Raw genomic sequence first — 27,939 nt, forward strand, 5'->3', positions numbered from 1 at the left:
AGGAGAGGGCCCTCAGAGGTTCATGAGTAAAACACCTGTCTGAAATCAAATTCCCTTTCATTTCCCTGCCTCTCTGAGACTGAGGAGCAAAGACGTGGGACTGTGTTGTCACGCAGCACCGCGGCACGTCCGCGGTTGCCATTTTGTTATATGATTTGGAAGGCTTTTTTTTTTTTCGTTTTTGTTGCACTTGTGGTTCATTGCTGAGATGTTTGGGCAATGATTTTTCTTAGCAACCACATCAATAATGTGTCTAGTTCTCTGATGTGTCTTTCTCCTTTGTCTCTTCAGACTCTGTGGTCACTGCCGCCAACGTCACCGACCGAGTTCTTGTATTGATGAGTTCTGTGTGTTTGAAACAAACTGCTGCTGCTGCTGGTAATGTAAAAACACAAAGGGCAAAATAATCTGGTTCAATCCATTCCATTAATGCATCTTTTTTTGGGACTGTTTTGGATTACTATCTTGCAAATATTTAAATATTCTATATATGTACTATAAAACTAAATATACCATGTACTGTGAAACTTCGTACTGTTGCACATTACCTGGTGAATACTTCCCTGCACAAAACTGTACAGCACTTTAATTTAAATAAGGTATTATACACATTATCTTTCACTTTATTGTCAATTTTCTATTTCCTATTTATGCCTCTTGACTTGCAGTACTTGCTTTTCTACTATTTTTATTGTTATCCACCAAAGTACCATAGCAAATTCATCACCGTTGGCTGTATTTTTAAATTCTTTTTGACCCTTTGAGGTTGCCATAGCCGTAGCTATAGTTTGAATCAACAATGTGAAGTCAGCTGCTGAGCACACATGTTGAGTTATGTTAAGTAGATAATATTCCTGTGATACCGATGCTAATTGCTGTTAGCGCACTAATGGCAATTCACATTATGTGTTGACATCAAGCTAACAGTCTTAGCATATTTCTAAACATATATTTAAAATCACTTCAGCAATCAAAAATTGTTTCAAGAATTGTAAAAAAATTAAAATAATAAGACAAGGTCTAGAGTCAAGATTTCATCTACAGTATTAATAAAAGAATTTGTGAAAAACTGAAGCACTGACTCACACTACACACATAAAGTCTACCACTTTGTAGTCCAACTTCTGGCAATGATTAAGATGAGAAAGGGTCAAAGAGGATGGGTAGGAGGATAAAGTTGGATGAAGAATGACATGAGAAGAGTGTGTGCATTTATAACCAGCTGAGATTGATTCTTGTAAGAGACTGAGGAGAAACGGGGTGGCTCCAGCTCTGACACTGAAGATCCTTCAATCCTGGACGTATTCATCCCTCCTTCCTCTACCAGGCCACCAGACGCCGTGATTGACATCATCCCTCCATCTCTGTGATTACAGCATGTCTCCTGTACTATCTGTCTTCTATCCAAGCATCTATACAGCTGTCTGCTGGGCCGTCTCTGCCTGCTCTGTCCGAGGAAGCATCAAGAGATTGCTGGAAAGAAAGGATATGTGCGATCAGACAGGCTGTGACAGAGACTTTGTCAGTTTGTCACAAACGGTTACACCTACAGCCACAAGACCAGCTCAAACACAAAACTGCTCTTGCGGCCTCAAAGATCATGTCAGATCTAGTGAAGGGGAAAAGAAACAGATGTAAATAAAAACTCCAGATAATTTCTCCACAACCCACAAACCTCCTCTGCACCCTTTTCTCTCACGGTTTAAAACAAGAGGGAGAACCTCGAGTGATGGCAGAGAGCTCTGGGGGAAAGAGACGCAGAGACAGAGAAGGTTTGATGAAAGACCGTGGACGAGAAGAACACAGATGAAAGAAAAATGTCACACTGGGTTGTCATGGGAGCGTCGGACAGGCGTGCGTGTCCAGCAGGCTTCGTGCTCCGTGTGAGAAGATGATGGAGCGCACAGCCGCGGTCTCTGAGGAGCAGCCATGCTCCGAGGGCAACAACGCCAGCAAGGAAGCCAAATCCCAACGGTGCTAAACAACAAACTGCCCTCTGGACTTTCAGTGAATTTTCAGGCCATTTGGGTAAAACCTGTCTTTTTGTGTATACCATAAAGTGTCTTATACAGCAGTTACAGGTCATGGGCATTAATTATGAATGTAGAAAACAATGCCTTATACAAATCTCTCATTCTGACTGGTTATTACTTGTTATGATGTTGTTTTTCCTTAAAAAATGGTACAGGATCATAAATTAGTAAGAGGTACTGTATGTTGGGCTGCGCCTTTGCGTTGATGAGTGGTTCTCAGATGATTCGTTCTACCTCTGCTCTGCTGCTATCTCATGCTGTGGCCAAAATTTTGTGTTTTTCTAACTTCAAATAGCTAACAGAGCTAAGAACAAAGGGTGTAGATCCAAACTGGAGGCTTCAAAGTGTACGTTTAGAGACCTGGGTGAAAAATTCTTGATTCATTCTTGAGAATTGGGCCAAATCATGTCCTACCAAAAAAACCAAGCAGTCAAGCCAAGCAGCACATGTGCATGAAAAAAGAGCGAAAGAGTCACAGAAGTCAACAACAGAGGTGATAATCTTTCATTGTCTCTGCTGAAAAAGGGAAAAAACTAGCATGTCACCTCAGCATCATGTTTACATCATTGCTGATCGGAACTGGAGACAATAAATACCTGTGACTACTGCAGAGTCATTTGACCTGCCGATTGTACTCTTTCCCACTGAAGACAAAAGCCAGATGTTAGTGGGTGCTGGTGTGTTTTTGTCCAGTGTAAAGGGGCTAAAGAAGCACCAAGCTCAGCACAGCAGGGATTCGGGAGCAACAACAGCACTGACCACAGTCAGAGCTTACATTGGATGCTGTGGTGGAGGTGGAGCTTTAAAAAATCCAATCTGAGCAGCAGCATCGACTGTTTAAGTACACAGCCATGATGAAAAGGGTGTATTGGAGAAATGCTGCACTGAGAGGAGTATGCCTTGTGAGTGTAGTGGTGGCTGTCTGTTCATATACGATCTATATATGGCATTAGCTCCATGTTCAATAAATCCCTCTTCTTTATTATTAACGTCAACTAACCCGATCACCAGACAAGAACGTCTATATTGCAGGATTTTGCAAACAAAACAACATATTTCAAAAGATGTCGACGTCTGATTAGGTGAATCATTGTTTTTCACATTTTTTCTGATGTTTTATGGACCAAATGGTTCATTCAGAAAATAATCTGCACATTTATTGATCATGAAAATAATCATTAGTTGCAGCCCGAATTTCCTGCTGCCACCCAAATGCTTCTAATAAAAATGAAGAACCTTTAGATCTTTAGAGAACCACAGTGGTTCTTCAACTGGTGATGATTATTTGTAGGACCAGAGAGCCTTCTGAAGCACCATTTAAGGACCTTAACTTTTCTGAGAGCACCATAGAAAGGAAGAACTTTCTACATGAAAAAGCTCAAAACCAGGTCCGTGGATTATCTTGAGTAACCAGGTCATGGCTTCTTGAAACCAGGTTTCTGTTGAATTTTTCAAATCTATTTTTGGCGCTTTGATAACCACAAGCCAAGTGCCATCTAGCAGACATATATATTATCTCTAAAACCCAGCAACTCACACCAAAACAAATAAATAAATAGCACTACAGGTGATAGGACAAGAAGATATTTTTAACTTTGGGGCAAACTATCCCTTTAAAGTACTTGCAAAAAGTCACCTTCATCGAGATTTCCAAAGTTACTTTCTTGTTATCTTCTTTGAAAGAAGAAGTAAAGAATGGTGTGACCGCTGCAGACAGGGGAAAAAGAGAAGACATTTTACCTCTGCACCTCCTTCTGTAAACTCAACCAGCATCGACCAATGGGAAATCAATGCACTGACTGCTGCTGTTAAATGTTTGGAGGTGCAGTCCAAAAAATGCACCCACGTGGCTTCAGACTCAGACAAACAGAAGCAAATGAGGACACACACAGACACACACACACCTGTTCTCACCTCAACACACACACATGCAAGAACAATTAAACCAGAAATCAACAGGGCGTCTTTTAGGTAGATTACTTCATTGCCAGGGACCTTTTTTCAGACCCATGAGATAGCCTTCTCTAAGTGTTTCCGCATTAAGAGAAAAGACACAAGAAACCAATTTTACTCCAGGGATAAAAAGTAGACAAGGAAAAAGTTTTAGGGATAAAGTGTTACCTGTTTCTCCTGACTTTGTGAGGCTCTCCTCACTGTCACACCAGGGTAAATGGAAGATGCAGCTCTGTACTGTAACACATCGACTGAAATATGACGCATATATTTCTGAATACCATCTGGGTGTTCTTAACATAACCCCAACCATCTGTGTCAGCACACAAGTCCCTGACAAGAAAATTCGACTTACAGCGGCAAATGTGATTGAGGTAAAATTTAACCTCAAAACACACTCGCACGGAGGAGAACAGAGGTAAACAGAGAGGGAGGAGACGAGAGGAGGGGACATCATCAGGAGCAGCAACCAGAACACGTTGACAAGACAGGACAAATGGTAGAGGAGGGAGAAAAAAAAATCAATCAAATAAATGTCGTGATTCTTTTTCTTATGATTCCTGAATCATTTTTGGGAATTCTGAATCAATTTTTATATAAAAATAACTTGTGCCTATTCTATTAGCTTGATGCTAACACACAGTGGGAAGTAAAATGACATTTTAAAGTGTCATTTGCAGCTTAATATTATGTTATTTATTGACGTATTCCTTAAAGGAGCTATACTTTGTGTACAACAGTAATCTTAAATAAAATCTAGAAATTTTTAATTATTTGGTCAGTCACACTAAACCGCCAACCCACAGGAATATGTTGATTTTTCACTGCAGTGAGAAAAAATCCATACTGCCCTAAGCTACAGCAATAAATCAGCATTATAAGCACTCGTGCAAGATGATTTTGTATAAAAATGTCCCGGAAATTGAGCTAGGTCTTACTGATGGATGGCCACATGCTTCTGATCCGTGACACCAATGCAGTAAATGTAAAGTGAGATGGATTTTGATTGGCTGCGTTTCTATTTTTCATCAAATTGCTCTGAAAAGTCACTATTAAAGTTGTGGTGTGGACACCGCCAGCCACTTGAGTTAGGAAAAAATTTTTAATGATATATTGATAATTGTTTTTATGTATGGTGTGGACGGCCCTTTAGATGAGAGGACTGATACCACTCTCGCTTACACAGTCAGTGTAAGAACAAAAACTTTCAAAACTTTCAGCTCCCAAACTCCTCATTTATTCCCTCAAAATGTGACCATCAGACTTGCAGATGGTGCTGAAGACGTCAAGCTTGATGAAAGTTTTTTAAAAAACTTGAACAAGTAATGAGTGATGCATCTTCTTCAGTAAACAGCTGAGGATCGTCATCATTTTGCTGATGTCATACCACATGACCCATTCAGGATATTGCCTCCATTGTGAATAAATAGCTTGAACAAAGGCCAATTAGATAAGTCAAGATTATGATGAAGATAAACCCGGGTCACTAGCTGCGGCCCATTTTCCTATCTGATTGTCTCTCGAGCTGCCGCCTTCTGCTGTCTCGCTCTTGCTCATGCTGTTCAGTTCTTAATTTAGCCTTCACTGAGCCCAGGCAGATTACAATGGCCTACACCGGGCCGTGGCGTACTCTGGTACTGTGCTCTACGGGCAGGAAGTGGAAGAGGGACAGAGGGGTAAATCAAGATACATCCCTGGGTTGATAGATGCTGAATGGAACCGATAGAGAACATGGAGCAAGGTCGGCATCCATTAGCCATGCCTGGGAGTCACAGATGGATAACTCCACAACAGACCGGTCAGCCTGTGCCGGTGCTGTTAACACCTCTGTCTCACACTGGTGTCTGTAACATGATGCATGTACAAAAGCATGGAGACATGTGCGTGCAACAGACATACACCGGCCCGGCCTGGATTTGAACTTGCTTGCTTCTTTGTGAAAAATATTCACCAAACACACACAGCGGTAAACATGTGATGCAATCATCTGCATTGATAATGATTAATGAATGTGCACCCTGCTGGGCCAATCAGGGCAATTCTGAAAATTTCTGCAACATATCGTTGAGAAGCTCAACTTCCCCGTGTTCTGTCAAAACATAAGCAATAAACAAACAAAGAATCCAAATAAAGCTGCTCACTTTATGTATTTATTAAGTAATTAGTGAAGATAAAAAAGTAAAACTGAACTGAAGTTTTTTTTTCCACAGTTAAAATTTACAATGACTGAAAACACTACCCACAATTCAATAATTTCTGATACTGAATGGTTCGTATCAATGCCTGCACTGAATGCAACAAATGTGAATAAATGACAGGATTGATGTCAGACATGTGTATCAGGGTTGTACCAGGGTTGTTTTATTGCAAGTTTGTTTATTCTGTCTAAACCTGATATGTCTGTGCAGTTGCAGATAAAGATTAAGCTACACTAATATTATTAGTATTATGCTATTTGTAGAATTAGATTCTAGTGTGATCAAAACATTTTGAATTAATCCAGAGGGCTGTAAAGTCAATGTCAAAATTCATTGAGAAAAGACAGATGTAATCATTTCCAAAATTCACAACATGTTTTCATCTAACAATATATTCCGTTCATATTTGGTGGCGTTTAGCCTTTTAACAGCAACATTTTCACTGCAGTGAGGGGGAAGGGATGATCTGAACATCTGACACAGGAACCTTCTGCTGAGACCAGGGATGCCTCCCACAAGAGTCTAAGAAAAACGGTTAATGAGTTGTAAAGGGGGGCGGGGTCTGTGTGTAGGGGACAGGTTATACATCACTAACGACTAAAGAATGCTACGGAAAATGGTTAATAAGTTTAATAAGTCATGGTACTTTAATCCATTTAAAAGTTGCAGGCCACTCCCACTACCACATTCCCTTTTTCCCAGCTGTCGTGAACAGCTAATCAACTGTCCTTTTCACAAGACTGTGAATCTATCTGGAAGTTATGTGCCTTTCTGCAAAGGCCAATTACACTGCCACGCCCTCTTTTAGCTAATTGGCATGAATCCAAACACACCTTCACACACGCTCACACACGACCTCCACGCCAGTTTGCAATGCTAAATTTCAAACTCCTACGGTGAAAACTGTGGAGTGGATTTTTGTGGACCAACTGACAGGGCGACCAACTGACAGGGCAACCTATACACTAATCTGAGGAAGTAACAGTAGCGGTTGCATCTGCCTCCAGTATGCGTGCGATTGAATTCAAGCTGTCATAAAAAGTGTAAATTTTCTACTTTTACTACAATTTTCTACTTTTTCTGCAACATTACTTGTGACAACAGTGTCTGGAGAAGTCAGGAAGAACTTGTGCAGTTTGGCTGCTTCAACAGTAGAGTCAAAATTCAACTTTTGAGAAAACCTTTACTTCATGATGAGTGCTCCTGTCTAAGACTAAAGGCTGACCATTTTTCAGGAATACATGGAATTACTGTGGAATTCCCGTGGGACAGGAGTCAGTTTTACGGGACTGGGACGGGACAGCGGAGCAGTAATGATAATAACAATAGATCAGTTTTTTATATATAAAAATGTGTGTAATGATGTGTGTGGATGGGAGCAGGATGGGACTGGAGTCATTCTTCTGGGACTGAAACGGGACAGGATTTAGTTTTTTACGCTGTCATGGGATTGGGACAGGACAGGAGTATTTTTGTGTGACTGGGCTGAAACAGGAATGAAAATCCACTCCCATGTCACCTTCTATCTGAGACCGTACACTCCTAGATTCACTGGGTGTTTGCCAGAAGTGGATGAAGACTATGAACAGAAAGGACTCTCTTCCAAAAAGTCTTGAGTATTTGAATACCTATAAAAATATTTCATTTAAATATAACACAGACTAACAGACACCATGAGGTGCCACTGCAGTAATGGTGGCGCTGCTGGATTGAAGAACACACAAAGTAGTTGCCAGATTCGTATGTAGAGACCGACTCATGTAATGTGATTAATAAGTTTATTCAAATTGAGGATTTTGCCTGAGGGTGATGAACATTCAAAACTTTATCTGAAACCTCAACAAGCTTCAAATGTAAAAACAAATTATATTTGGTACATCCTTATGTATATTCATACATTTGATTAAAAAAAAAAAAACTTTTATTCAGACTCACTGAGTCTAAAAAACCTGATATAACTCAGTGTTGTCAGTACACAGAGATAAAGCTCTTCCCATCTGCCTGACAGGAGCGAAGGTCTCGCACCAACAAAACAACGGACGCTCTGACTGCTTCTTAGCCATAAAAGCCAGATCTGCCGTCTTTCACTGCCCACAGTCTTCCAGGATCCCAAACCTGCGCGGCAATGACGGCGCCAATGTCACGCTGTCACCTGAGCTGAGCCATTATTACACAGGCATTCTTAATAGCCCTATAGATTAAAGTCCAGAGGAACAAGACACCAACAGATTAAAAAAAGAAAGATAGGAAAGAGGATGATGAATTGCCTCAGATTGCCAGGCAATCATGCATAAATTACTAGGATGTGCTTAGGTATAATAACCAGTGCTGTTTTAAGCGATCGCTCACTCTCCGGGAGCTGTTGTGTAAGGAGGAGTGGGTGGAGATGTAGGGGGAAAGAGATGGGTGGTGGGTAAAGAAAGGAGCGGGTCGTGCCTGTCTACTCAATCACATCACCGTCAAGGGTATCGCCCTGACACTGTCTCCACTCTGTGCCCTGAGCATCCCCACAAATCTCCTGATAGACAGACGCAGCAGTCACACAGCACCCTCGACCCCCCAGCCGGGGCCCCCAAGGTTCCCTGGGCATGTCTCTGTGGCCCTCGCAGGCTGCCGCCGGGAGCCCCGGCAACAACTGATTATTCAGGATGTAGGCTAACAAGAATCTGCCATGTGGATCTCAAAACAACATGTTCTGGTTGTGAATACATCATGAAGCAGGGGGAACAGGATGTCTTCTGCAGCGCTGTCTCCGGATGAGCTGCACTTTCAGTTGCTGAGCAGATTCGGGAGGAGCAGCTTCAGGTAGGAGGACTGAAACCAAACTGTTGACTGTAGCATCTGAGTCCACATCTCACAGACAGCAGTGTGTAGAGGTTTCAAAGTAATATACAGTGAGATACTGCTGTTCCACCAGTTAATAAAAAGGCCAAAGATGACCCACTGCCATAATATTTTTCAGTTTTTTGGTAATGAGCCAAATTGACCTTTCCTTGATAATACTTTGACTGATAGGGAACTGTCTAAAGTGTATTCCTCAGAGGAAGAATACACTTTAGACAATAACATTTTTTGATGTCTTTATTTGGTGGCCAGTAGAGATTAAAAAATGTGTATATATAATTAAATCAGTTTGGATGTAATCAAGTTTAGCTCTGCATCATCTCATATAACAATCACAGTGATAACAGGGAAAGCATGCTCTATTATTGCACATATGTTATTATTACTGTGTAAATGCCATCAAACTTCTAAACTTCCAGGCTTTTATTTGTAATGCCAGTGACCAGTGATCAAGCAACATGAATTATGCTGAAATGCCAGCATGGAGCAGAATCCTGCACAGGTCCAGTTTTGCAAACCCGTTACCTGCTGTTGTTTAAATTGTCAAATCCGAACCCATTAATATAAGTCACAGCAGTTGTGCTCTTGCAGCTGTTGATTTTCTTTTAACAATGTCGCAAGCTTGTTGATATCAAAAGCTAATACCGTTTGGCACTTCTTGCAGGCTGCAAAGCCACCAAAAACATTACTCTCACAGTCTCTGTGAGACTAAACATCCCACTTGGCCTTCAACAATGTTTTTTCCAGAATTTCCACTGGTTATTTTTGCCTTTATATCATCCATTTTTGATGTACTATCCAACAGCCATAGGTTACATCACTGTTGGATCAACAAACTCCCATTTTTTGGGACTTCATTGATCCAACAACTTCTAAAAAAAAAAATCCTGGTGGCTGATTTTATCAACTGATTTAGATGTTAAAAATACTACATAGTTAGGGTTGCAAATTTCAGGCATTTTCCTTAACCGAAAAACACTACCAATCGACTAATCAATCAATCATTAATAATTAATAAAATACAAATATTTTTTTCTTTTTTTGGAACATTTTTTTAATTGGTTAAATTCTTAACAGCTATTAATTGATTACTCATTAATGAAAATATGCACAATCATTTTCATTTCTGATTTCTGCCCATTTATGTGTATTAGCACTGTGTACTGGCATGAATCTGGCCATATGACATAATACAGGAGTTACAATTCAATATTTTGTGATATATTGCAATATATTGGGTTTTTTTTTATCTAATTTTGGGAAAACTGTCATAACATAAAGAACAAGCCACCATATGCCTAAATAAGTTTTAAAATTGTACTTTTTATGCCGTCAGAACAGGGAAGATAAATAACACTGATATCTAGTGGTCAGGGATTTAAACAAAGTGTTTTGAAAATCAATGCAGTATCACAAAACATGCTATCATGACACTCGAGTGTATCAATATTTTCTTTCACCTCTGCTCATCTTTTGAAGGGGGAGTTACTCTGAAAAACTTGAAGCATAAATGTTTTCTCCTGTTCCATAGTGAGTTCCCTGCCACACCAGTGCTACTGTCTGCACCATCTGCAACAACTCAAACAGCCAGTGAGCTTGGCAGGAGTTCAGGCTAGCCACAGTTGACTCTCACCGCAGGGGGCCTCACAGGGACCATCTCTCAGACTGGTACAACACCTCGGGGCCCAGGCATTCGTCTCCCTTCACCACATCCTTCTTCATCAGCATCACTCTGTGTGCTCCTCCCTTTAAACATGATACTGCAGTCCCTGGTCCTTTAAATCCCTCTGTCTCTCTTTCTTGCTGCGTCTGATTGCTTATAGTCCAAGTGGTGTAGTAATGCTAGCGCAGCAGGAAGCTGGGGAGCAAAACAAACTTAGGCCACTTAACTCAATAGTATTCACAATGGCAAATTAGGCAGAAATACAAAAGTGGTTGCCAACCATCCCACCCAATCAAGCACATGCACACACACAGGGAGAGTGTTTCTCCTCTGTGACTCATTATAGGCCCGATAATAAGCAGAAAATGTAGGTGAATGGGCAAAACTGTAAAAGGATACACTGGTTAATATTTACATGGCACTTTGTCTCCATCATATCTTATAGAGTGCACCACGCAGAGTGAGAGAGGAGGATTAATAGTCCCACTTTTCCTCCCATTAATCCATGAAGATGCTCTAGAAGGACTCCCCTCCTACTTCTCTGTGTTTTTCTTTCTCTCTTTTATATCCCCCATGACCCTGAGTTCAAAGCAGAAATTCAGAGCAGTGTTTGTGTTTGTACAGACGAGGGCTCTCTCCAGCAGTATCTGAAGGAAATGAGAAGGCAGAGTTGAAGTCTGTCAGCCCTTGTCTCTAAATAGCAGGTGGCAAAGAAAGGGAGAGAACAACAGAGTATGTGGGAGAAGAGACGGAGGGTCGTCATGCCAGGACAGCCGCGGCCTCGGGGAAGAATCAGGGGGACGGGGACTCAAATAAAAACACATACTCAATCCTTTCAAACACACATAAATGGACACTCTGGAGAGCTCATCTGGCACTAACATACTTGGTGCACATGAGCTTAAACTACAGCCTGAGGTTAATCTTAGCTTAGCTGCATAGCTTAAGTCAGTTAGCCAAGGTTTACTCCTCTGGACGGAGCTCCAAGTGGATCACACCAAAGGCGAAACGCCGCACACAGAACAGAGGCTACTAACCGAGGAGCCGGTTGCCAACTCATGAACGGCTAAAGTGCTGTGCTGTACCGTCCAGGTTTGGCAACGCACGCATGAAGCACTGCCATCACCAGTCTCTGCAGCATCACAAATAACGCCAGGCGTGCACACAAAGCATGCAACATGAAGAGGCTGCTGACCTGAGGGTAGAAGCAGTCAGTATCTAACACTCACATGCACTACAAGCATATAGTACGCCAAAGTACACATTCAGTGACCTGTAGTGACGCATACAGAGGACAAACTGGATCTATGTCTGTTTTAAGTGGCAGTTCACGACTGTACCATCAACCTTGGAGAAAAGAACTAATAAAAGTGTGCTTCTGTGGCCTTACCTTGTCTCTATTTAATTTGTCCTTTAAATGAATTTCCCTAAGGTACTGTGTCTGAGTGGACCTAAGAATACAGCAGGAACAACACAAGCATTTCACTGCCGTTGTGTGACATTTGCGGGACTCTGGGTATTGAGATGAAAAAACAAGAAATGGAAAGAAGGTTAGAACACAAACAAAGGAATCATGCCTGCCAGTAAACAATGGTTCAGAAATCCTTCTAAGATAAAAGTGCCATCTTCCATCAACCTGACCCTTCACACATACAGACGTTTATGCCTGAAAATGGCATGGAATTTACTGAATTTCACTCAATGGAGCAATATATAACAACTGCAATCGAGTTGGAGTCATTAATGGTATATTTAATTGGTTGAATCTTTATATAATATAAGATCGATGGTTGAAGCGAGTTGTCTCCCCTCACCCACTCCTTCCCAGACTCGAAGAAGCTCAGACAGGCTGCAGGAACGCCGCAGGAGCGCAAGATGAGCGCAACATCATAATTTGACAATAATAACAAGTGGCAATGAGTCCTACACTGGAAGTTGATCAGCTGTTTATAACTGCCACTTGTCCGTCAATGTCACGTTAAGCCTGTTATTCTGAAAACAAGAGCACACTGCACTGAAAATACACACTCAAACACAGGTTCAGTTAAGTGACTGCCTGCCAGACTCCATTAATATATTGGTCAATTTAACTGTACTACTCATTAACAGACACTAATTCATTTTGTGAACATTCGCCATTGATTTTAACTTTAATTAGTGTGAAATGGGCAAGCAAAAAGTTCTTCTGGCCTGGAATAGAAATTTCAAAGGAGGAAACTGTGGCTATTTCAACTAAGCATGTTTTTTTAATCTATGATAACATATCATGGTCATTTTATTATTTATTACAATACATATATTGCAGATTTTTCTTTTCAGTTTCGCTCTATATTGTGTTTTAGTCTGGGCCATGATTGGCCAGCTGCATCACTGCAATGTTTTTTTATTTAAAAAAGAAAAATCAATGAGCATTTATGCCTTAACTTTTCATTTCATTTATTTCTTCATAAGGACAACACACAGTAATAAATCAGCATTTCTCTAAATGTGCCAGTGTTAGCCAGCTGGCTAATTTTCAACTGCAGGCTTTTGGCGAGATGTTTTGAAATCTATAATGTGATAAACTTGTAGTGTTCTGTGCCTTTTAGTCCCACGTCTCTCTGCATGTAGGGTGAGATATTACTTTATTTTATTTGTTTATTTGATAGGGACAACACGAGGAAATGAGCACCAGTATAAAATTACAAGATGTAAACATGTTGGATTATAAAAAAAAACTGCCAAAAACCTTTCATCTGTAGTCCCAAGGCAAGTAACAAAAAAGAGATACATTACAATGAAAATGTACAAATACAAATATATGAAACAGGTAAAAAAGAGAAAATATAATGTGCAACATGTAAAGTCACAGGTGATAACAGTTTAAAGTTAATAAGTAAATAACAATTTGGAAAGTTTGGACTTATTCTTTACACCAGAAATGACACTTTTGTTATTTAAGAGAGAGTAAAGTGTTGAAAAAACAGTACCAGCACTGAAATCCAGGAAACAGAACCGGATCGGTTCAAATGTGAACAGGATTGATATACATATCTTTGCACCGATTATCTTTGCCCAAATCAATAAAAAGCATGGAAGCATGGAGCACACAGAGCCTCTCCTCAGCTAGAATAACAAGTAATAAAGGCAGAGCACAAGGGAGAAGAGGGAGGTATTTGAGAGAAGGGCAACAAGAAGAGCAAAGGGCAGGGAAGAAGGACTCCTGCTTCTAAAGGGTGAGCTTGTTAGTAAAAGGAGACGACATAAAAAGCTCTGAACGAGCTCGCACAAAGACTCACCACACAAATGGATATGATAACACATATATTCATGTGACAAGCCGACGTGTCCCTGAGTATTCTTGAAGATTGTGTCCCTGCAACATCAATTCAGCCGGAGCAGTTAAGGTGCCAGGCTTTGCCATATTGCTGTCGTCTATTCTGCACGCCAACCAATAGACCAAACCTTGCAATTGGTGGACGGAAGAATGGGAAGGGGGAAGGAAAGAAAAACAAAAGCGATTGATATAAATGATCTGCCGGCCGCGAGAGGCCCCCAGGCAGGGGCGAGCGAAGGTCCGCTCGATACCAATTGATCGTGGGAGGCCCAGGCATTCGTCTTAATTCTGACTAATTAGGGCAGCGGCTGACGAGGAGGAGGTTAGAGGGACAAGCTGCTGGTGTGTGTGCGTGCATGTGTGTCTGTGCGTCAGTGGGACCTCCCAGATTACAAAATCAAGCCCCCATGTTTACAAAGCGTGGAACAAGTGGAGGATTAAGGAAATCAGTTTAGGAAACAACAACCATCACCACATTAGTGTTGCTGCCAAAATAATTCCCCCGTCTGCAGTGGGTTGCCTGACAGGCAGGATGGGAGTAAATCCTCTCACTTTTTTTTTTTTATCTTGTTTGTGTGAGAACTGCTGATTATCTTCTGCCAGCACAAGTCTGGCCTTTGGTAGCCAAGAGGCAGCAGAAGAGAGATGCTTTTCTAGCCTCACCCATTCCACAGATAGACATCAAAGCCTTTTAATTGGCAGCAAAGAAAAGTTAGGCTTGATCACCAGAACAATTGGAGAAAAAGCATTTTAGGTGCATGGTCTTCAGTGTGAAAAATGATGGGATGTAAGCTCCTGGTGTGAGGGTGAAAGAGGCAGGACTGTGGGCACTTGAGGCAAATTGCTTTAGTGAGCAGTCCATAGCTGCCAAGGTACCTGAGTTTTTCTCATATTTTGTAGTCATCTACCAGCGCCCTCTTGTTTTGTTTGTTTGTTTCTCCCAGGAAACATAATTTGCATGGCTCTCAAGCTTTATTATGAATAATCCTCATAAATTGATCCATACGTTTTGTATGTTCGTCTGACGCAGGCCCAGTTCAGGGTGCAATAGCATGCATATCACCTTCAGTTGTTTCATATTTTGCACTCTCAGTTAAAATTTAAATAATAAATGCCAAGTGCGAGGTGGGAGGTCTAGTGCACGGACTCTGCAATTCCATGTGCACCTCTGAAACAGCTGTACCAACCACAGTTAAAGGAACAATTCACCCCAAACTCAAAAATACACTTTTTTTTACACTGTAGTGCTATTTATCCATCTATTATCCTTTTTTTTTTGGTGTGATTTGCAGGGTTTTGGAGATATCTGCCATAGAGATGTCTGCCATCTCTCCAAAATCTCTTGGTCCATTAGCTCGATGCTAACACATACTGGGAATTCCCATAGACACACTAACAAAAAATAGCATTGCGATCGCGGTAATATTATCTCAACATGTGTGCGCATGTGTGCTCAGGCTTTAAATTTTCTCCAGTCTGTTGCAACAAACTTATAGCTTATGATTTCACATTGCTAACTCAGTCTGCTACTCTGGAATCACCCACTCCACACTGCCAAACTACAGCAGATCTAAAGGGCCAAACCAAATGATCAGTACTTGAAAGAGATATTGCCTGGCAGGAGAGGAGATATATTTTATTTACCACTTCTGTCAAGTCCAGGGCTTTGAAAGGACAGTTTTCAAGTTCAATTTCATATGTGAATGATGTTAATTTAAATGCTCTCATTGTAGTGTGGGTAGTTTTCAGGGGCTCTTTTCCATTTTGACCACATCTTTTTTGCGGCACAAACTTGACAAGCAGTAAAAGTTTACTCTGAAAAGTATTGAATTTACTTCATGTACAGTACAGCAAAGATGCAGCTGAAGTAAAACTCAGAAAGTGACTGACATGTGATGTACATTGTTTTTGGGAATATGAATAATGATATACAGTCTCTAGAAGTATTTGATCCAATGTCCCAGACCTAGTAAACACAGCAAGTGGCCGTACATAACAGTAGTGCACTGTGGCACAGCACTTCTCAGAGGCTGCAGACATACAACATCCCGCTGCCTTCAGGTGCTGCAGGGATTTCATTAACTGAAAGAGAAGCATTTCATACAGTATAACACAGCAGATAACCCTCACCCTCTCTCCTGAAAAATGCTCCCATATTTTTAAAGCCAAATGTTGGCAGGTATGGTGCAGTCCTACAGTAGCAGATAGTAGCTGGAACCTGAGAATGGGAGCTGTGGGCCGGGAGGTGTCTCAGAGTTTAGAGCCAAAGCCCTTTTCAAAAATCGCAGCATTTGGGAGCAGACGCTGAGCTGCTGAGAGCCCCGGCTTAGATTTCTATCTGTCACTCCCGGAGGATGTCAGCAGCATGAAGTGGAAGGTGGCAGGAGGGAGGTATCGCCATGAACGAGGGGCAGCAGCGGGGACTATTCTACCTGACTGGAGATCGCAATCTGATGACAGAAACACACACACAGACGTCCATGTGAAGCCGGCCTCACGCAGGAGCGGACGCACAGACAAAAGTGACAAAATATCAGTGAGTGAAAGTGACAGACAGGCAGCGTATCTCTATCAGACAAGATCCCATTGTTGAGGAGACACAAAAAAGCTCAGACAGGCCGGGCTGACCTGCGCCCTTTGTCGCTCCCTCTCAAAGGCCAGCAGAGACTGACAGATATACTTGAATACCAGCTACTCGCTCTTGTTATTTGACACATAAACTTCACTGCCCTTTCCACCTCCGGCGCCCCGTTCCCTGCAAGCTATTCATATCCCGGCCCGCCTCGCTTCATGCGCCACCAGCCCCCCTGGGCAGCGCCCTATGAGGAGTTCACGAACAGAAAGCACACAAACTAACGGTGGGTGTCTGGATCTCCTCGCCCAGACTATAAATACCTCATCGGCTCCAGACGCCGTGTCATTCCACTCACATCAAATTAACCAATCAGGGTGGACATGTCCCCTGAATTCTCTGCTCGTCAGCTCAAGTGTGATGTCCTAATGACTGCCTGGCCGTCGATACCGGTCCACATAACAGTGGGCCCTGCGGGGGACAATTAGGGAGAATAGGAGATGTTTTCCTTGATAAATGTTGTCACTGCTGGTATTGGTACTAATAAGCTGTAATTCGCTGCTGTAGACTCTGATGACACACACTGTAACAGCACAACTGTAGACAGATGGGTGAGCACTACAAGGCTTTACATTAAAGTGACACAAATGCTTTCATTAACTCAGAAGGGTCGCATCCACAAATATGTATGCAGTGCTGATGAGATTAGTGTGTGACACACTGAAAATTCACCAAATGTGCAGGATTGTGTGGAAGAAGAAGTGGAAGAGAAACGAAGGAAGACAAACGTCATTATGCAGTCTCACCAGGAGGTTTGTTGTGATTATTACAGCCCGAGCAGCAGCATTTCTGAAAACAAAGTAATGAAATTGGTGGTGGTGATTATGAATTAGTTTCTTTAAAGAACTCACAGAAAATCATAGCATTTATTTTGAAAGGTAAATGTGATTCTCAGTTGATTATTGTCCTAAATTAGGTTTACCAAGGAGTATGTCCTCTCATTCTAAAAAATAAAAATAAAATTGCTATTTTAAGATGCTAGTGCAGTGAGGTTCAGCATGTTACAAATAATCCACTGTGATTTTAATTGGCGAGGCTCTGCATCTGGCACAAACAAAGTCCTTTAAGCATTTACACATTCGCAGAATGTGGTTTGTTGTGGCTGGGGTTGATTTTATTTGGCCTAAGCTTGCAGCAGTGGTTTAGTACTTGATTATTTTACATGACAAAGGGCAGTGATTGATATTATTACTATGTCCAGAGATAGAAGTTAGACAGTCTAATTTGATGAGATACAAAAGACAGGAGCGCAAATGCACAGCTGATGCACGGAGCAGCCATCTTGGATTTTGAGGGTATGCTGGTGAGATTCTTCGGACTTCCAAGACGAAAATCTGATTTCAGGGGGCGTTCCAGTTGAAAAGGAATTGAAAAGGAAATGACTGGTTGCTCTCTATACTCTGCTGTAGATCAAAAAGCTCTTGAAAAAGAGGGGGGGGGGGGTTATTATCCTGTGTGGCACTTTCGCTTGATTAATGGTTTTAATGATTAAAGTATTATCAAAGCTGATTTTCTGCTGATCAAGTTATTGATTAATTAACTGCTCATGTCAGGACTGCCTGATTGCTACTGATGATTAGTGGGAAAAATATTTTGATGGATTTCCTCTTCAATGTGCATCTTTTGCGTCAGAACAATAAAAAGAAGCTCTTCTTATTGGCTGTGAGTGGAGGGATCAGACGAAGAATAGGAGACAGATCATCATAAAGACACTGGGAGAACACAGGTGGCGTGAGACCGCGCCGCGCTGTCTGATATGTGGGTGAGTGACGGCTACCAGTAGAGCAGGGTTGACTCAGCCCATCAGCAGACGCGACACCAGCGCCAGACTGCAGCGCCAACCGACATTCAGCACGACGGCGGAGCATAAGCCTCGCCGGACTGCTCTCCAACTTTTACTTTCCCTCTGTGACACCACCCTGCCAGAACAGCGACGGGAGGAGGGTGTGTATTGTTGTCAGCGTGACAAAGTGGTGTCACCCTAAACTGTCATGTGCTCATTCGCTTGAGTCAATATTTACCCTGATTTGAGTAGCCTTGTTAGGCAGTCAGCTGACAGCAATTCATCTGATTACAGACTTATTCAAATTTGGCAAAGACGGGGAGGAAATCCAAGGGAGTTTTCCTGGATTGGCGGCGCATTTAGGGGAAATATAGAGAAATATGTATGTAAACATGTAAAGTAAACTCTTAGAAATAAGGGTTTCAAAAGGGTTCTTCCTGAGGGGCTGAGGTTCTACCCAGAACCAATTTATTCTTGGGAGAACCCCCTATGTGGGTTTTAAATAAAATCTTGGAATATAAAAACATTGTCTGTAAAATGCCCTGAGTGTGTTCTAGACAAAACAGGTTCCAAATGGGTTCCTCCTGAAGGGCTGAGGTTCCACCCTGAACAATTCGCTTCTGAAGAACTCTTTTTTGAACAAAGGGTTCATCAATGCACCTTTGTTAGAGTAATGGTTTCATTAAGAATCCTTTCCATCCAAAGAACCCTTTTTTGCAATGATAGAATGAGAATATGATAGAACTAGGTGGGTTCTAGATAAAACCCATGGAATATTAAAAAAAATCTCAGTATAACCCCCTAATTGCGTTCTGGATACAACCAGAGGAATGCTTAAAAAAAGGTTCTTGGCAGAACTTCCTGGGTGGGTTCTAGATAAAACCCTTGGAATTAAAAAAGGTTCTCAGTAGGACCACCTGGGTAGGTTCTAGTTAAAACTCTTGGAATATTAACAAATGTTCTTAGTAGAACTTCCTGGGTGTGTTCGAGATAAAACCCTTGGAGTAAAAAAGGTTCTTGGTAAAACCCCCCTTGGTGTGTGCTACGTAAATCACGTGGAATATAAATAGGTTCTCAGTAGAACCATCTGGGTAGGAGAACTTCCTTGTTGGGTTCTGGATAAAACCCCTGGAAGATAAAGAAAATGTTCTTGGTAGAAACCCCTGGGTGAGTTCTTGTTTGCACCTGTAGAAGGTGGAAAGGTTCTGTATAGAACCCCCAGAAGTGTGCTTGGTGGAACCATCACACCACAGAAGGATTCTATGTAGAACCTCTCATAGGGGGGTTAAGCGGTGAGTTAAACCTTTCACAGGTGGTTTTATGTATAACCCTTTTTGTTGGTGCCTTTATAAAAGGTTCTACCAGGAACCAAAATGGAGACAAAACAAAGAGACCTTTATGGTTTTAGTTAGCACCTTGATTTCTAAGAGTGTAGCATCAGTTTTGTGAGTTAGAGGGGAAACTAGCATTCAGCGATCAACAATGAAATAATAAAATGAGGTGACTGATGCGTCACAGTGGATAATAAGTGATGACTGTGGGGGTTGTTCTGCTTTCAGAGAGCACACAGCATTTACACAGATCCTTAAAAGTAGCCTAAGTACAGCTAAATCTACAGTATCCATTCCCTTTTCATATCATCTCTCTGCAAAGCCCCTAAAATCCATCCTTTATGCCCCATACCAAGCCAGGTCTTCAATTTAATTCCCCATCTGTGGCCAGCTTGAAATATTATCCAAGAAATGAGATCCGTGCCCCTGAATACAGAGTGTGAAGCAGCGTGGGGAGAAGGATGAAGACATGGCCTGATTCTGCGGCTAAGAGGCATGTCTTAGTGGGGGGAGGAGGCCTGGATCCCCTCCCCAAGTGGCATGGCTAAATATTTGCCCTCCTCCACTTGGCTGTCTAGACACATCCACTCAGCCCCCTTCCCATCACTCCTCTGTTCTGCTCAGAAGTGGTGAGAGCTGGCGCGGTCAGCCAGGCAGGGCGCCAAACCCACGACAAAAAGTTTCTCCTCGCTGCCAGAGGTCACGGAAGTTCAACAACCTGGAAAGAATGGGCTTTGCATTTTTAAAACCTCTGGGCCAACATTTGGGGAGTCACATGCACACTGAGCGAGGGACAGGCGAAAAAAAAAAAAAAACGCTGTCAAATGGTCTTTGTGCTTCTCAATGATTTGGAGAAAGGATCCCTCAGAACTCGACGAGCGGTCTCTGCAGACTTCTCTGAGTTGGTGTTCCATATTCATTACCTTTTTTCCACCCTCACATGGCGGGGTTTTAATTGCCTACAATTCAGACTAAAAAGCTAGATGAGCGGAGTGAAAGCACCGTGCCCCCTGAGAGGGAGATGTGGGAAGTCCACCACCAGCACACTCAACCTGATAAACGCATAACTACTAATAAGAGCCCTCATTACACATAACCAGATTATTCCCTCGGTTCTCAGCTCAACTTAATTTTTCTCCTCCAGAGAGACTCGCAGTCACTGGGCTCCAGCAAACTGATGAACCAGCGTGCATCGCTGCTGTGGAGCAGTCCCATACAGATCATTAAGCAAGTCAAACAAAACATCTTAATCATTGGCATATTCTTATTTATAGGGCTGTTCTTGCACTGCTTCCTTTTTATCAACAGATCTGCATCCGACAAAATAGTATAGGAAGGTATGGTTTTTGCTCCCAGAACTTATTGCTACTAAATTACCCCAAAGTCTGCAATGAACTGCGAAAAAGGGTGCTTAAGCAAATATTAAGTATCCCATTAGTTTGGAATCAGGTGCAAAAACACATAAGTCTTTGGGAGCTGGTTACATTGGACGCTTATACACAGGACTCAGGCTAGTAAATCTAGCAACTCACTTGCCCGATCAGGCAAGTGGTAAAAAATAAGTAATGGATGTAACTTCAGATAACTGTGTAAATGATCCAAATTTGCATATTTGAGTGCAAGTGCATGAGACTTGTCAATTAGCATAATTAAAGTCCCATAACACCATAAGTGAGTGTTCATTTATTAAAATGGCATCCAAGAGTAAAAAATAAGAACTTCGCAAGTTTGCAGACTGAAGTTCTGCCTTCAGAGATCCATGAAACAAAGTCGATGATTTTAACAGAATCAGCTGTGGAATTAAAGGACCTGCTAAAGCCAAGAGACGGGAAAAACAAGTGCTGTGAATGCCGCATTACGTGAGGGTTGCACTGTCACTGAAATAAATAAGCTATGGCTCGATAAGTACCTGATTCACTATATCAGTACATCATTAATAGTGAAGAGTTAATGCCTAAACAGCATTGTAACATATCAGTCAGCTTCCAACACTGCAGGTCACTTAATCTAAGGAGTTACCAAATATAGTGTAACACCGGGTGAGGTCGCAATGGTCAGTTGTGATACTGTTATATCTTGCTTGAGTCCACGTCAGTGTGATCAATCTGCTGGTGATGGCAGACGTTATCGTTCATTTAGCAGGCAGTAGTAGTTAGTAGCAGTTAAGTAGTTAGAAGTTGTGCTTCTGCTTCTTTTTTATCACAAGTGGCATGTACAGTTACATAATGACTTGGCTCTCTTGCCTGTGGAAAAGCGAGCCAGCTCTTAGAGGGTTCAACCAACTCTGAACTGGCACTAGGTCGTAAAGGGGTAAACAAGGACAGAATAAGTGCCGTAATAGGTTATGATGCACTGTAATAAAACTGACTGAACTTGTAACGGAGGATGATAGTGATGATATGAGTGACCTCATAAACCTGCAAAACACCTGACAGTAGATAATAAAACATCATTAAATTAATGATAGGCTTTATGTGTAAATTTAGAATTACACTATAATTTGAAATGCGGTCAAGCGGGATAATGTCCACATAATTATGAAGTGCAATTTATTTTTGAAACTCAAAATGTCTTCAAATTAATAAAATATTCAGTCATTAGTGAAAAACTGTGGTTTGGATAGCAGCAGACTGACTGCACACGACTCCCACAACAGGTCTGGACCACAAATTGGGTTACTGGGAAGAGCAGTGGTAGCAAGAAAAAGGATGAATCGGAGAAATAAAACATTATTTTTTGATTGTTTCACTGCAGTTATGTTCAAAGCACAAATAAACACCCCCCTCACACACACAGCTGCACAACCCCATGCTTACCATCGCAACACCTGATTTAGTGTGAATACAGTCTCACTGTATCTAGTAAACTCAAGCTTTCATTTCCTTCAGTCTGTGGCCTCACAGCTAAATTAGCTCTCCACACTAACGTTAGCGAAAGCATCAAACGTGTGTTTAAGATGAATGAGATGTTTACACTTTGAAATAACATCATGAAAAAAGAAAACATTCAACGTGGCGCCATTAAGAGTTTCTACTCTGAAATTATTGTCAACAAACATTGTGCCTTTTCTACACTTACTGTACAGACATGAGAGTGGTATTGATCTGCTAAAAATATGTGTATTTCCCAAAGTGTTGAACAATTGCTTTAAGCTATATGTGTTTAGTTATGATAGTATAAAGATCAAAGTATCTTTTCTTTCAGGAATTCAAAGAGCCCCTCACAAAGTAAATGTTGTGAGGCAACCAGGCTCCCAAGATCTCATGTCTTTAATGTCATCTTGCAGAATCAATAAGCAATCGGAAATATTTAATAATAACAATGTGACAGTGATGGATGGACAGCAGTAGCCAAACCCACTGACCCTACTGTAACACCAACATGAAAATGCATGTATTTTTTTTCTCTTATTACTTCTCTCTATGAACCAGAGAGATAAGAGTTTGCACGTCTGTTAAAGTGTGTGTGTGGGTGGGAAGGGGCCAAAAGACAAGTGAGTGAGAGACGAGTGTGTGTATGTATGTGCTGTATATATATATGTGTGTAAGAGAGTGAGTTTTGAGAAGTGAAGTGGAATGAAAACAGGACAGAAGTTAGCGCCGTAATTTAACAATTAACAATAAGAAATGCAACATACTAACATTATTTTAATTATGATGTGGTGTTCAGGGTCGTGAGGGTTACTTTAAAAATATATTCTGATACAGCTACTAATTACATGTTAAAAAATGTAGTCAGTGACCTAATCCAAGTATCACAACAGAGACTTGTAAAGTGTTGTAATATGTGCGCACTGTGCAAGGCAGTATACCATTCTTTATTTTAAAATGTATTTTGAAATGTCTTTTTATCTGTACATTACCTTTTTGCTGTCTGTCTCTTTTTGTCTAATCACATCATCCTGTTACATGTAATCCATTACCCGTACCTGGTGCTGTTGTTGTTGTAATTTTACAGGTGATAAACATTTAAAAAAGCACCTGTGTCTTGTCCTTCATATAGCGTCCGCCCTACCATCAAATTAAATAACTGACATCACCCACTGTGCACTCTGACGTGATAAAGATTGTATTATAAATTCTATTAAATCAAACGTCACATTGCTGTAACACTGACATTAATTTGGTTTCTGTTATAAATATCTCCTACAGTGTAACAGAGTCAGCTGAGACCTTGTATACCACAAACCAAAGAAAAAAAACTACAGCCGAATTGACAGGATTATTCAAGTGAAGTCAATTTTATTTCTATAGCCTCAGGGGGGCTTTACAATCTGTACGGCATAATAGTCAACAGAATTAGCAGCATTTTAAACTTTCAGGGTTGCTACAAGTCGAGCTACCATGTGATGAGGAAGCAAACTGCTAGAGAAGATGAGGAAACATGCCTGTTACACATGCTGTTTTTCAGTGCTCTGCTTGTTCTGGGCTCTGGTTATATTCTGTCACATTAAACGTTGGGATAGAGGATATGTTGACAGAGAGAGGACATTGCACATTGAGACTGTAGGGCTTTTCTAGGGCTGGTGGCATTGGGACATGAAGACAAGTGTGTATTAGTGAGTGTGTGTGCGTGTGTGTGTGTCTGTGTGTGTGTAAAAGGAGAGGGTTGCCTGTGGAGCGGAGCATGTGGATGCCCACCCACTCAGCAGCCTCGCGGCCCTCGTCATTTCGCATCAATCCACAACCCCTCAATATAAATAGGACAGGCGTCCTAAAGCCATGCAGTACTAAGAGAGGCAACGGCATTATGCATCGACCCTGGACCCCTGAGCTTGAAATATGACTACGGCAGTCTGTTGTAATGGCAGTTCCCCTCTAACTTGCACACCACTCAGATAACAGGGAACTATTTGGCAGGTATTATATATTAAATTAATTTACTTTACTAACCCGCACTAGCTAAAAGAATAAAAGGCAAGTGAGCATGAGCAACAATGTTTTTCCAAGAGCTTATTACTTTTTTGTGGTTCCCTGTGCTGTTAGTTCTTTACAGCTCTGAGCTGCACCTTCATTTTACATTGTGAGAGATTCATGTCCATCAACATGTCAAACATCAAACGAAGCACACTGGAAAATAAAGATATTTTTGTCATTTTTTTCAATGCAATACACAGTTCATAGAATTAATGCATAATATGCAGCTGGGATCCAGTCTGTCTGCTTCAGTCCATTTTAAGGGAAAGTTCACCCCAAAAATCAAAACTATGAATTTTTACTCTGGCCTGCAGGGTGCGACATCGTCAAGCAAGTGGTTAACAAATCTACTTGCCCAAAGTCAACTTTTACTTGCCCCTCTACAAACATATGGCATACTATTATTGCTTATCAAATAACAACAAAGACATATGTCAAATGTCATGTCTAATCAAGGGCTGCAATGTCTATAAAATGTCAGGAAAAAAAGTGTGTCCAAAAGAATGTCCATCCAAGTGTCTCAGAGTCCAGAGTGATGTTTTCAAATGCCTTGTTTCGTCAGTCCAAACCCAGGGGCGTCTGCAGGCTCTTTTGACGAGGGTGGCTCGAGTAGGGCGCTGATTTATGCAGGTGTGGCAAGTGCAGGTGTGCACACGCACATACACACATTATTATACCATTTTCTCATATCTACTCTCATTACTAACATTACACTATCTTACAGTTTCTTATATTTCTGTGCTTAAAAGGTTTATTTAAAAGATAAATAGTCCCACCAATCACAACACAACAGAGAGGTACCACACAATACTTTATTCTTCAAGTTGCCAAAAACTCTGTCTATTGTACCTCTTTCCTCAGGCTGTGAGTCTCTTAAATTCATCCTCCACACTCCATCATGAAAATTATTTTTGTTTTCTAATTTTGAGTAAATATCAAGATATTTGGTTAAAAATATTGTAATATCTGATCACCCAGCCCTAGTAGGAAGCACTGAGCAAGGTACACCAACTTTTCAGTCTGGTTTCAAATTGTTCAAGGGCGGTGATGAAAGTTAGCTTGAATTTTGCCTGTAGAAAGTACAAATTGAGCTAAATATGTGAACAAATCTGAGCTGTAAGGAAGTGAAGGTGGTGCACTAAAATAGCGAGTACAGTTCCACACGGTAGCTTCCCTGTGGCGTCACAGAAGCTTCACACTTCATTACTGCAAGGCCAACGACGTGTGAAGCCATTATGTAGGAGCAGTGGGAAGGAAGGGGTGCGTGCATGCGTGTGCATGTCTGTGTATGTTGGGGGTATATAGGGGTTGTGTGGGAGAGGGGGTAACTAATAAACCCCCCCAACACCTCTTGTTCAAAGTGCTTTTTGGAAGCAGGATCGAGCCATTCACACGGAAACATTGTTTAATATATTCAAACAGCTGGGAGGTGTTGTCTGTTGTCCCAGTGTCAAATGAAAGAGGACGAACAAACAGCTGGCAGGGCACTTTCTTGCTCTGCAGCTCTGCTTACAACTCTACTCTAACAAACGGAGTCTGGTGCACATGCATGGAGCAATTTGCAATGAATCACATACTAAATAAGCTACTGCCATGCAACTAAATCCAAAGACTCAGCTGTATCCTCAGTCTCCACCAGGAGAGGAGTCAACAAATCTGTGTCCTCTACTTCCACCCAGAGGCCAAAAGCAGAATGTCACACTTGTTTATGCTCCTCCTGATACTAGCACATCTGTATTTCATCTCTGTCTCAGTTTGCACAAGCAAGGACATCACTAATGTAAAAGTTTGTGGTAAAAAATAAATAAATAAGTAAATAAAAATACATGTATCCTCATGCAACTTATCATACTTATGTGTCACTCAACCTCAGTGCCAATAATGCACCTCAACAACCTTCTCAGATTCACAATCCAGGGCTGGAAATCAACTTTTATCTTAAATCACCCAGAGGTGTTCCAAATACTTCTTTTAAAAAATAATTAAATAAAGAACAATAGGCAAGCAAGTACAGTGTGCACACATTCTCAAACCAATATGAAACCATCTGATCTTATTGTGTCAATCCATTATCAAGGCCTCTAGTGAAAAAATGCCTCTCTGGGTGAAAATTTCAACATTTTTAAATTAGAAAAGTGGAACAACATCAACATATAGTGACAGTTCTGCCTTCAGCTGTGATCATCCAAGAACTCAACATTTAACGTAATTTCAAAGCAACATTTACAGGAAAGACCAACCTCTTATGTTAGCTACACAGAACAACCGCTACCGTTAGCTTCACAGACCAACGGCTAACGTTAGCTACACAGAACAACCGCTACCGTTAGCTTCACAGACCAACGGCTAACGTTAGCTACACAGAACAACCGCTACCGTTAGCTTCACAGACCAACGGCTAACGTTAGCTACACAGACGAACTGCTAAAAACTGTTTGGGGACTGTAGGTGGTGACCATGACGGTCAGTGGGAATAAGTCTGTCAGTTTACTTGAAGTTTGAGTATCAAGTAGGGACCGACACCGATGCCATCATCGGATATGGGTCCGATACTGTCCTCACGTACTCCTACGTGTACCCATCAAACTACTCCGATACCCCACACCCGAAACCACATCACGCAAATCAGCCGCTCGACACAAGAAAATATCTAAAGAACCTCCATGATGCAGAGTTCAAGACGTTTGCGGATGCTTACCCTCCACTTTTAGGTCGCGTCGTCATCAGCTAGAGACTCGTTGTCCTCAACATCATCCATTAACGACCGCAGCGTCTTTGGAAACTGTCCCTAAAATTCCATGTAAGTCCGTGTAAAACTGAAATAAATCCACCTGTAGACTGCAGCCACCTGCTGTCCAATAAGTCCCGGCAGGCGTTCACAGCAGGGTCAACAAAACTGTTGCACACATGGCACCACGCTCATACCTGTCCCCCCCTAAACAATGACAGGTAGGAACTAATTAGCTCTTAGACAAGAGGGACATGAAGAAAAACTTAAATACTACACATGTAAATGTTAAATTAAAATACTAGTTAAAATGCTGTAAATGATAATGAAATAATTAGCATAAATAACACCATTTATAATAGTAAACTTAATCCTGCTAGTCCATTATAATGTTGTGAAATTTTTATACTGAAATATACACAGTAAACTGCACAGCTTAATAAGGAACACAAAATCAGTAAAGTAACTTACTACAAATAACCTAAAAATGTAATGTGTGTAGTAACTATGGTTACACAAAACAGCAACAATAATTTGTTATA

General features: G+C 41.3%; 1 long non-coding RNA gene across 1 annotated transcript; it reads right to left on the minus strand.

The window, feature by feature from the left end:
• Nucleotides 1-595: 595 nt before the first annotated feature.
• Nucleotides 596-27,604, minus strand: LOC146309182 (uncharacterized). Its single transcript, XR_014772495.1, has 3 exons — nt 27,368-27,604; nt 1,016-1,473; nt 596-661 (listed from the first exon to the last, which is right to left on the minus strand). It is a non-coding gene; the product is annotated as an uncharacterized LOC146309182 (long non-coding RNA).
• Between the last annotated feature and the right edge of the window lie 335 nt (nt 27,605-27,939).

This window comes from Lutjanus erythropterus, chromosome 19 (genome assembly GCF_056507025.1).
Source record: "Lutjanus erythropterus isolate fLutEry1 chromosome 19, fLutEry1.hap2, whole genome shotgun sequence".
NCBI lineage: Eukaryota > Metazoa > Chordata > Actinopteri > Lutjaniformes > Lutjanidae > Lutjanus > Lutjanus erythropterus.